The sequence below is a fragment of the Pelophylax lessonae genome (genome assembly GCF_965119305.1).
Source record: "Pelophylax lessonae genome assembly, chromosome: 4".
NCBI lineage: Eukaryota > Metazoa > Chordata > Amphibia > Anura > Ranidae > Pelophylax > Pelophylax lessonae.
In genome coordinates, this window is record NC_138771.1 from 275,291,873 (window position 1) to 275,303,906 (window position 12,034).

Consider the following 12,034-nt stretch of genomic DNA (forward strand, 5'->3'; position numbering starts at 1 on the left):
GCGTTTAAATCCCTAATTCATTTGTACTTGTAAAGATTTGTTTACCATGGCCAAAGTCCTGCAACATGCCAAAGTCTGTTGAATTCTGTCCGAATTGCTGTAAAGACTACAAATTATGGGATCAAGTTTTACTTCTGGGGATCAAGATTTAGTCTCACCTGTGATGTAGAACTGGAATATGGCTTTATTCTGATGTATACCATTCTTTGTAAGGCTTCTTGCACACGGTACTAATGTTTTTACGGTGGATATTCTTGGCGTAAAAAAAAAAAACAAAAATGCACTTGTGGTCCATATAGTGCTTTGTGTATGGACGTGTTAATGTCAATGCACATATAAGCTCATCAATTCTTATAGCTCCCTGAATGCTCTTTTACATACAAATCAAATATTATTATAATTGCACACCTAAATTGTTGATAATCGGGGGGGGGGGGGGGTGCTTTTATGCACATACACATGTATTTGCGTATTCATGTGTATGCATGTAAAATGCTGACCTAACACAGTTGTGTGTGGGTTTTTCTTCTTTTTTTTTTTTTTTGGGGGGGGGGGGGGGGGGTTGGTTTTGTTAATGGATCTGAATGTGGCACTAATTTACTGCCACTTTCTCCACTGTGTGTGTGGACCTATAGAAAACATGGGCTGTATTTAGATTGGTAACCCAAATGCCCAAAAGACCAATAGAATTTGGGTTTTTGGCAGCTGCGTGTTAGGGTCCTACTAATTAATTTGCCAATAGTAAGATGGTCACCACTTAAAAGTCCAATTTACCATACCCCAAAGTGTTTGTTGCTTTTGAATTCATAAACTTACCTGCTAAGTGCCACCAGGAACCTTATACCTGTAATCTCCTCCAACACGTCTTGACAAAGGGCAACTGGAGGGGGTCTCAGGCCATTTTGGGCTATTTGACTTAAGCAAAACCATTCTCCTGTGACGGCAACTTGAAGTGACACTATAAAATAAAGTACTGCTATGTAAAAATGTGATCACCTAGGTGTGACTGCACATACCTGCAGGCTACTCCCAAACAATGGGTAGTTCTGACCAGGCAAGCTCCGACACATCCTGAAAGTTTTAAATTCTGCCTACTTACTTTTTGCCCCGTACAAGTTCCTATTATGCCTTACTAACCAATAGGAATGTGTGGTAGGTAGTACTGAGCGTGCAAGCTTTGACATCAGGAATTGCAGGAGCTTTGCCTGATCACCATGCCTTTGTGTTTGCCAGGGCAGGGGAGAGCATGCTGTATGTCCTGGCACCTGTTAGTGCCTACACTGTTTTTTGACAGTCCCTTTTTAGAAACTGGTGCTCATCTAGAAGGTGTAATGTTTCAAAAGAGATTTTTATCGTTATCAAATTGCTTTTCCAAGTGCAAAGCTGACGTGAAATGCCTTTGTGTTTGAGCTTGACCTTCAAATCGGGTCCAGCAGTCTGGTGTCCTGAGATTATTCAATTTGATATTTATTATATTACAGTTCTGTTAGAAATTGCAGCTTTTTGGGGGTCTTGAAGGAAAATGACAGGGTTGCATTTTTTTTTTCTTCAGTTTATAAATATTATCTAGGTCTCATCATCATTTAAAATGTAAAATCTCTAGCGGTATATTATATTTCTAATGGAAAACAGTGAATATTTAACCCATTGTAATCCCAATTTTTTTTTTTTTTTTTTTTTTTTATTTGCACAATGAAGTAATTCTTATAATTTATAGTCTACTTTTTGCATTTCCCTACCATACTATTTCAAGTTCACCTTGCATTTGCTCAACAATTGTAAAGCTTTATGGTTTGTGGCTGGTAGCTAAGCACAGCTTTAAGGTGCTATTTTCATGATATCCTACTTGAAACCTTTTCATTTGTGAGACCAGCATAAGGCACTGATTTAATGTAAATATATTATCTATTTTCCAGAGAGATTTTATGTCGTGTTCACTTTAGGCAAACTATAGATCTGTTGTCACACGACTGGATTTTAAGGTGCCTTAAATCAGTGTTTCTCAACTCCGGTCCTCAGGGCACACTAACAGGCCAGGTTTGCACGAAAGCTGAAATACATCACAGGTGATATCATTTGCTGCTCAGTGATTGCAGTATTCTAGTAAGGTAATACTTAAAGTGGAGTTCAACCCTAAAATTATACTTACCTCCATCTTCTCGCTCTGGGTCACCTGAAAAACAAATGGATAATTGCAATTTTTTTTTTTTTTTTTTACTTCGTATAGAAGAAAATATACTTGCCTTACTTCCTCTTCCTCCCCTCGGCGGCCGCGGCGAGTCGTCACTTCCTGGCTTGCAATGATTCCTGGGAGCTGAACGTCATCGCTCCCAGGAATCAATGCGCCTGCACCGACCCCGACGTCAGTTCCCGTGCAGGTGCCGTCATACCTTGCAAAACAGCTTCTGGGCATGCCCAGAAGCTGTGCAGGGATGACACTGCGGCACCGGAAGTGACGGCGGGGCCGGTGCAGTGCATCGTGGGACCGAAGAAGACAGAAGAAGACACAGAAGAGGATCGCGCTGGCTTCAAGCTGCCCACAGCTGAGATGGCAGCGCTGGACAATACATTTTCAAGGTAAGTATTTCTTCTAAAAGGTAAGTGCAACCCGGGACAGATCAGAGGCTAGCCATTGTGGAATGCACTAGCCCTGACTGTCCCGGGGGTATTTTTTATTAAAAAAAAGTTCACTGGGTGGAACTCCGCTTTAACCACTTAAGCCCCGGAAGATTTTACCACCTTCCTGACCTGGGCCTATTTTGCGATTCAGTACTGCGTGACTTTAACGGACAATTGCTCGGTCGTGCGACGCTGTACCTAAACGAATTTGACGTCCTTTTTTTTCCCACAAACGGAGCTTTCTTTTGGTGGTGGTATTTGATCACCTGTGCAATTTTTTGATCATGCGCTATAAACAAAAAAAGAGCGTAAATTTTGCAAAAATAACAATATTTTTCACATTTTTTTTATATGAAATTCCAAAAAAAAAATGTAAAAATCAAAATTGTTTAACATTTTAGGCCAATTTGTTTTATGCTACATATTTTTGGTTAAAAACGTATTTTGATTGGTTTGCGCAAAAGTTATTGCGTTTACTAACTAAGGGAAAGATTTTTGTAATTTTTGTTGTTTTTTTTTTTTTTAACGCGTAATGGCGGCGATCTGCGATTTTTGTTGCGGGATTGCGACATTGCGGCGGACAGATCGGACCCTTGACTGACATTTTTGACACTTTTGGGGTTACCAGTGACATTACTACAGTAATCAGTGCTATACATATGCACTGTTACTGTAAAATGACACTGGCAGTGAAGGGGTTAACTTTTTTGAGAGGGAGGGGTTGTGTGTGTCCCTAGGGGATTCTAACTGTGATTGGCTGTGGCTTCAGATGTAGGAACAGTGATCAACGGTCCTACATAGTAAAACCGTATGATCACTATTCTTACACAGGGGAGAATGACAGGCGGCTTGTTTACATTAGCCGCCTGCCTTTCTCCCGCTGTCACGGACGATCGCGAGTGCCCGGCGGACATCGGGTCCGCCGGGCACACGCGCGGGGGGGTCCGTGACAGAGCGGGAGCGCGCCTCCGGCGGCGCACGCTCGCTCCCTCCCCAGAGCCTCACAGGCTAGTGACGTACCCATATGTCACTTTGCCTGTGAGGGGCTGACCGCCGCAGTATATGTACTTGCGGCGGTCGGCAGGTGGTTAAAATCTGGCCTGTTGGTGTGCCCTGAAGACTGGAATTGAGAAACACTGCCTTAAATGGTATTCTGGCTTCCCGTGTGGTAAACTAAAGTTTGACATTCAGTGTTCTTGTTCCCTATAATATGATCAAAAGTTCAACATTTTTGAAAACTACTTTATAGTTTGTAGTAAGACTATAAAAAATGAATAGTGTCTCAGATAAATTACACAAAAATGGTATTGGTGCAACTATGATGTCCATCTATTCTTTACCCAAATAGTTACACCACTTTTAGGCCCAGAATAACTCCTGCCTAGTATATGCTGTAACTCCATCTAATAAAGAACCACACAATCCAAAAAAATGTTGCTTAATGTAAAAAAAAAAAAAAAACCTGCTATGGCTTTGTGAAGTTTTCATACCTTGATATAATGTGATACTTGAAACGCTTTTTACTATGCAGGTGAGTGCTTATTGCAGATATTGTTTTTGAACAGTGGCTGAAAGAGGCCACTTAAAGCTTCCGTCAGTTTGACTACCAACACTGAACGTGCACTGTGTAGTTTATATATACTTTTGTTCAATGTAAAAAGCTGGTCTAAAATATATTCTGTCCTCAGTAAGGTCCTGACATTCATATACCTTGTAAATGCCTTCAGTAGCTCTGTGTAAACCAATCTGCAGTCAAGGCTCAATGGTCCTCTTAAAAAAAATTTGTGGATCTGAAGGATCTGTTAAAATGCAGCTATAAAGATTAATGCTGTGTCGATATCTGCTGAGAAAAGCAGCAGATGCTTTTAATGTCTACAATGTAGAACTTTTTTTTATAAATCTATAAAATAAGCCTGACTATTTAACAAATGTGTATTCTCTGCTGTAACAATAAATAAAATGAATACAAAACCTGTACATGTGGTGTTGCTTATTTTCTTATGAATCATTTTTAGGTTGGACATTGCGCCATACAGTCTGGTTTTAAAATAAACCACTCTTGACTATAGAAATGTGTTGACCTGTGTTAAAAATGTATCAGTTGATTGGTGCATAAATGTTCCAATTTTTATGCAAAAACTAGGTAGTTTACAGGGCCTTTTCTCAATCCTTAACCACTTAAGCCCCGGAAGATTTTACCCCCTTCCTGACCAGGGGGTATTTTGCGATTCGGCACTGTGTGATTTTAACGGACAATTGCGCGGTCATGCGACGCTGTACCTAAACGAATTTGGCGTCCTTTTTTCCCACAAACAGAGCTTTCTTTTGGTGGTATTTGATCACCTGTGCGATTTTTTTGATCACGCGCTATAAACAAAAAAAGAGCATACATTTTGCAAAAATAGCAATATTTTTCACATTTTTTTTATATGAAATTCCCCCAAAAAAAATGTAAAAATCAAAATTTTTTAACATTTTCGGCCATTTTGTTTTATGCTACCTATGTTTGGTAAAAAAAATCGCAAAAAGCGTATTTTGATTGGTTTGCGTAAAAGTTATCGCGTTTACTAACAAAGGGAAAGATTTTTGTCATTTTTGTTTTTTTTTTAACACGTAATGGCGGCGATCTGCGATTTTTTTTTTTTTTTTTTTTTTTTTTTTTTTTTGCGGTACTGCGACATTGCGGCAGACAGATCGGACCCTTGACTGACATTTTTGACACTTTTGGGGTTACCAGTGACATTACTGCAGTAATCAGTGCTATACATATGCACTGTTACTGTAAAAATACACTGGTGGTGAAGGGGTTAACTTTATTTGAGAGGGAGGGGCTGTGTGTGTCCCTAGGGGCGTGCTTTCTACTGTGATTGGCTGTGGCTTGAGCTGTAAGGACACTGATCAACGGATCTACATAGTAGATCCGTGTGATCAGTGTTTTTACACCGAGGAGAATGACAGGTGGCTTGTTTACACAAGCCGCCTGACTTTCTCCCTCTCCCCCGCCGATCGCAGAGTGGCCGGCGGACATCGGGTCCGCCGGTCACACGCGCCGGGGGGGGGGGTCCGTGACCACGCGGGAGCGCGCCTCCGGGGGCGCGCGCTCGCTCCCTAGACCCTCACAAGCAAGCGACGTAGCCCTACGTCACTTTGCCTGTGAGGGGCTGACCGCCGACGTAGATAGTCGTGCGGCGGTCGGCAAGTGGTTAAGGCCTGTACACACGTAGCGATTGTCGGCCGTAAATATTCGGCCACCGGCCGATTGTCGGCTTGTTAGTATGATGCTTCCGACAACCGACTGCGACTTTTCGGCCGAACAGAATCTGGTGTGCAGCCTTTAAAATTTTTGTTCACCAGAACGGCCGATTGTTCGCCAGTCAGTACAGAATTCGGCCGACAAACAGCAGATGAGCAAGACTGGGCATGCTCAGAGAAGAAAAAACACACGGAAAGTTAACCATCACATGGCATCACTTCTGTAGTCGGCTGTTGTTGGCCGACAAAATTTGTGTGCAGTCTTTAGCACTTTTCAGCCGACAGGACAGCACCGGACAAAAGACGGCCGATCGTTCGGCCGACAATCAGTGCGTGTGTACGGGGCTTTATTATATATTTTCAGTTGTGGCACCCTTTAACCACCTGACCTTAATTGGCAATTGCACGGTCCTACAGCATTGTACACAAATTGCATTTTATATCTTTTTTTTTTTTTTTTCCCCACAAAAGATTTCCATTGGTATTTGATCGCCACTGGGTTTTTATGTTGTTAATTTCATTAACCCCAAAGCAGCTGAAACTGATTAACAACCCCCTCTGCTACTTAACTGACCAGCTCAATATCCAAGGAGTTTAATTGACTTGATGCTATACTCCTGATTAAAAAGTCCTTTAATTTTTTTGAGCAGTAGATTTGTTATGCTCCAGAGCACAGCCCAAAGGCTCGTACACACGATAAGAAATTCTGAAGGGAAATTTCACCCAACGACCGATCTGCCTGATTTTCGGATTGTTAGTATGGTGCTTTCGACAGCCAACTCCGACTTTTCGGCTGACAAAATCTTGATGTGCAGGCATAAAAATTTTTGTCCTCCGTCAACACACGTCCGATTTTCGTCTCATTAGTACAGTTTTCGACGGGAAAAAAAAAAATCTTAAGAACAAGACTGGGCATGCTCAGAGATGAAAGAACACATACAAAGCAATCCAACACGTGACATCACTTCTGAAGTAGAATTCTGTCCTAGGGGAAAATTCGTATGAAAATAACCTCTTCACTTCACATCAGACTAGCATGCCACAAAAAACGGACAACAGATCGTTCGATAATCTGATCGGGTGTACGGGGCTTTAGTCTTCACAGGAAGAATTCTTGGAAGGAATATACCTGGATAGGAATACAAGGGAGAACCACGAGTTAATATAAACGGATTTCTCTTTTACAAACTTTGCACACTACAATTTGGAACCCATATTTTATATCATTTAGCCCAGGCTCACACTGAGGCTGTTTGTGAAATCGTGCGAGTTAAACTGAACCCCCCCCCCCCCCCCAGATTGTCAAAAGTAGTACAAAAACTACTTTTGGGAATCGGTGTGGGAATTGCTGGAAATTGGCTGCAATGTGACAGGTCAAATCTGACCAATGTGAACGTGGGCTAAAGTTTGTGAACAATGGCATTTGCTAATTTAGGGACCGTGCATAGGAGAAAAGTGGTGTTGCCTACGGTTCAGTCACCAACTGTCTGCTTTTGGCCACTTCAAGTCAGCAAAAAAATGATTTTGATAAATAAACTGGATACAAAAACTCCATTGGTTCTGTGTTGCTCCATTTGATCTGGCAGACTAATAAAGCCATCTACACTTACAAGTAGAACCCAGAATGAAAGGTTATATGCCAACCTGGCTGTCCCTGGATTTAATTCATTTTAACCACTTGCTGACCGCTCACTCGAGCTCTACTGTGGCAAAGTGGTTCGTTCCCATCCAGCGACGTAGACATATGTCGCTGGACTCCTCCCCTTGTGGGCGGCGCATGCGCGCCGCCGGAGGCTCGCTCCCGCTGTATTCGTCGGGGAATCGAGTTTGGAGATCCGCCCGCTTGTGTAAACAAACAAAGCGGGGGGATCTCCTAAGTGACAGACAGGGGCAGATTGCAGGGTTCAGCATAGCTGAACATGCGATCTGTCCCTGTGTCACTCAGTCCCCTCCCCCCCACACACGTTAGTAAGCACCAGGCATACATTAACCCCTCCCTCTCCAATAAAATTAACCCCTTCCCTGACTGTCATTTTTACAGTAACAGTGCATATTTTTAGCACTGATTACTGTAGAAATGTCACTGGTAACCCCAAAAGTGTCAAAAATGTCAGTCAAGGGTCCGATCTGTCTGCCGCAATGTCGCAGTCCCGCAAAAAAAAATCGCAGATCGCCGCCATTACTCGTTAAAAAAAAAAAACACCAAAAATGACAGAAATTTTTCCCTTAGTAAACGCAATAACTTTTGCGCAAACCAATCAAAATACGCTTATTGTGATTTTTTTTTTTTTTTTTTTTTTTTTTTTTTACCAAACATAGGTAGCAGAAAACAAATTGGCCAAAAATTAAAAAAAAAATAGATTTTTACATTTTTTTTGGGGGGAATTTCAAAAATATTGTTGTTTTTTCAAAATTTACGCTCTTTTTTTTGTTTATAGCGCAAAAAGTAAAAATCGCACAGGTGATCAAATAGGACCAAAAGAAAGCTCTGTTTGTGGGGAAAAAAGGACGTAAATTTCGTTTGGGTATGGCGTCGCACGACCGCGCAATTGTCAGTTAAAGTCGCACAGCGCCGAATCGCAAAAAGTGGCCCAGACGTAAGACAGCAAAATGCTCTAGTGGTAAAGTGGTTAAAGGATAAATTTACCTGTCCATTTATTTTTTTTTTTTGCTTTTGGAGCTTGTAAAGCATTGCACCAGCAATCAGAAGATCGATGGTGCAATGCAGGTCTCCTGCCTATCTGTCAGTTTATCTGTATATCTGTGTACATCCCATGCAGGCAGATACATGGTTAAAAAGAAATCAATGAGCTACCATTGCACTCAACGTAGTAGTTCATTGAGAATTACAAGCCAACAACCACAAAGAATGCCGGGGCTTGTAGTTCATTCATACACAGAGCTGTGTGAATGAATGATGCGGTCCTGTGGGCGGAGCCCTGTACGGGCCACGCTGATTTTAAAAAGTGACAGTTAGGGAAACTTTTTCCAGTACTGCTGTCACAGGGAGGGGCGCAGCATTTGGAACATGTTGCATGTTCCACCCTAAAAATGGGTGGAACATGTTCCCAAAGGTAAACTTTTATGTCACTGACCCAGGACAAGTACGTAATGAGAGAACAGAGTCTGAATTCCTGACCTGACTACTTGTTGACTTGGTATGTATTCAAGCTGTTAGATCAACATTAGAACCAGACAAGAAGCATTTTTCAGTACAGTTTTCTTTAGGCTAGGTTCACACTGCTATAATCTGATTTTGATCCAATTTTCATTAAGTTTATATAGTGCAACTAGAATGTGGTTTACATATTTTATGGGACCAAAAATCATGCTGAAATTGCACCAAAGGAGTACAGAAACCAAAAATCGCACTGTGCGGAGTTTCATTAATGTGAACAGACACTATTGAAAGCAATGTGATTTCCATTGTCATGCGATTGTGTGCCAAGTCCCATGTGCAATCGCACCAGTGTAAACAGAGTCTTCATATTTTACCAGTATGGCTGCAGTAAAAGAAGAAAATGGGTGGTTAGCTTCCGCATTACTATCTGACCTTAATAAAGCCCAACTCCAGATGAAAACAATTTTTGTTTTTTCATTTTACCAGCCCTCCCTCTCATTTCTAAATCCTTTTTTATTGGGCTTTTTCCCCTTTTACCTTGTGAACTTAGATTTAAATACCAAGTCCCCCATCCAGGTCCCCCACTGCCACTGTTCCCAGGTGTGGGGGGGTCACTGATCCAGCACTGTGATGCCCCCCTAAGGCTGGCCATACATCATGCAATTTTCTTTAACCACTTAAGCCCCGGAAGATTTTACCCCTTTCCTGACCAGGGCCTATTTTGCGATGCGGCACTGCGTGACTTTAACGGACAATTGCACGGTCGTGCGACGCTATACCCAAATGAAATTGACGTCCTTTTTTTCCACAAACGGAGCTTTCTTTTGGTGGTTTTTGATCACATGTGCGATTTTTTTTTTTTTTTTTTTTTTTTTTTATCATGCGCTATAAACAAAAAAAGAGTAACAATTTTGCAAAAATAACAATATTTTTCAAATTTTTTTGAAAAATATTTTCAAATATTTTTTTTTTTTTTTGCGGGACTGTGACATTTGACACTTTTGGGGGTACCAGTGACATTACTACAGTAATCAGTGCTATACATATATGCACTATTACTGTAAAAATGACACTGGCAGGGAAGGGGTTAACTTTATTAGGGATGCAGTGGCTATGTGTGTCCCTAGGGGCGTGCTTCTTACTGTCGTGGGATGTGGCTTTTCATGTAACAGCAGAGATCTACGGTCCTACATAGCAGGACCGTATGATCTCTGCTGTTACACAAGGGAGAATGACAGGCGGCTTTGTTTACATTAGCCGCCTGCCTTTCTCCCTCTGTAACCAACGATTGCGAGTGAGCGGCGGACATCGGGTCCGCCGCTCACACGCGAGGGGGGGCCTCTGCGGGAGCGCGCCTCCGGCGGCGCGCGCTCACTCCCTCCCTCCCTAGAGCCTCACAGGCTAGTGACGTACCCCTACGTCACTTTGCCTGTGAGCGGCTGACTGCCGCCGTATATAGTCGTGCGGCAGTAGGCAAGTGGTTAAATTTACCTTTTACTATGTAGTTCAAAGACCTGCCTAATTGGATATAATTGAAACTGTTGTTTAGTTTTGACCTCCATATTATATGGCTTTTGGTAAATCTAACAGAAAATTGTACAAGAAAATGGAACATGTATGGCCAGCCTAAGACTGCCAGTTTCCTCCACTGACCTCTGCCTTTTCCTCGATCCCAAGAGGACCCTGCTTTGGACCATACAATAGGAAGTGTCTGTCAGGCAAACACTGACATGGAGACCCGAAGGCTTCCTTTGCACGGTACGGATGTATGAACATCGGTTATTCTGGGCAAAAAAAATCCTGCATAAAAATGTGAGGACAGGCTGAATAGTACATGCGTATATGTGCAAACTCGCGCATATGCGTGCAGACGTGTAAAAATTCTTCTGTTTTTGGCAAGGAGGTGTGATGTACACTCATACAATACTGACCAGAAATGCAGATTTTTGTTTCTTTTGCTGTTCTAAACTCGACACAAGGTTGTTCACACGAAAATTAAAAATAATGGGCTAAACTTTATGAAAAAAAATAAAAAGGGCTACATTTAAATCAGAAAAAAATGCCTAAAATCGTGGTGTTTTGGGCATCTGTGTGCAAAAGCCCAAGGAAGAATCCAATCAGGAAGTACAGAAAAACTAGATGAACTTTGTCTTTTTTCAACCAGACTAACTATGTAGAGAAGGGAAGATTTGGGCTACAGCGTCACATGAAGTTAAAAGGGGCTTTCAGATTGGGTTGTCGTATTTTTAACCACTTGCCGACCACCCACCGTATATTTACTGCGGCAGTCAGCCCCTCCTGGGCAAAGTGACATAGTACTACGTCGCTCACCCAGGAGCCTGCAGGGGGAGCGCTCCTGCCCCTGCTCATTCCCTGACATCCCCGCGCGAGTGACCGGAGGCTCCGATGTCCGCCGGTCACTCGCGATCTCCCGCTGGAGAGGGAGAAAGGCAGGCGGCTAATGTAAACAAAGCCGCCTGTCATTCTCCCTGATGTAACTGCAGAGATCATACGATCCTGCTTTGTAGGATCGTATGTCTCTGTGGTTACATCACAAGCCACGCCCCTTTACAGTTAGAAGCACGCCCCTAGGGACACACTTAACCCCTTGATCACTAATAAAGTTAACCCCTTCCCTGCCAGTGTCATTTTTACAGTAACAGTGCATATGTATAGCACAGATTACTGTAGTAATATCACTGGTACCCCCAAAAATGTTAGTCAGGGGTCCGATCTGTCTGCCGCAATGTCGCAGTCCCGCAAAAAAAAACGTAGATCGCTGCCATTACTAGTTAAAAAAAAAAACAATAAAAATGACAAATCTTTCCATCAGTAAACGCAATAACTTTTGCGCAAACCAATCAAAATGTGCTTATTGCGATTTTTTTTTTTTTTTTTTTTTTTTTTACCAAAAATATGTAGCAGAAAACAAATTGACCTAAAATGTTAAAAAAAATTATGATTTTTACATTTTTTTTTCGGTGGAATTTCAAAAAAAAAAAAAATGTGAAAGATATTATTTTTTCAAAATTGATGCTCTTT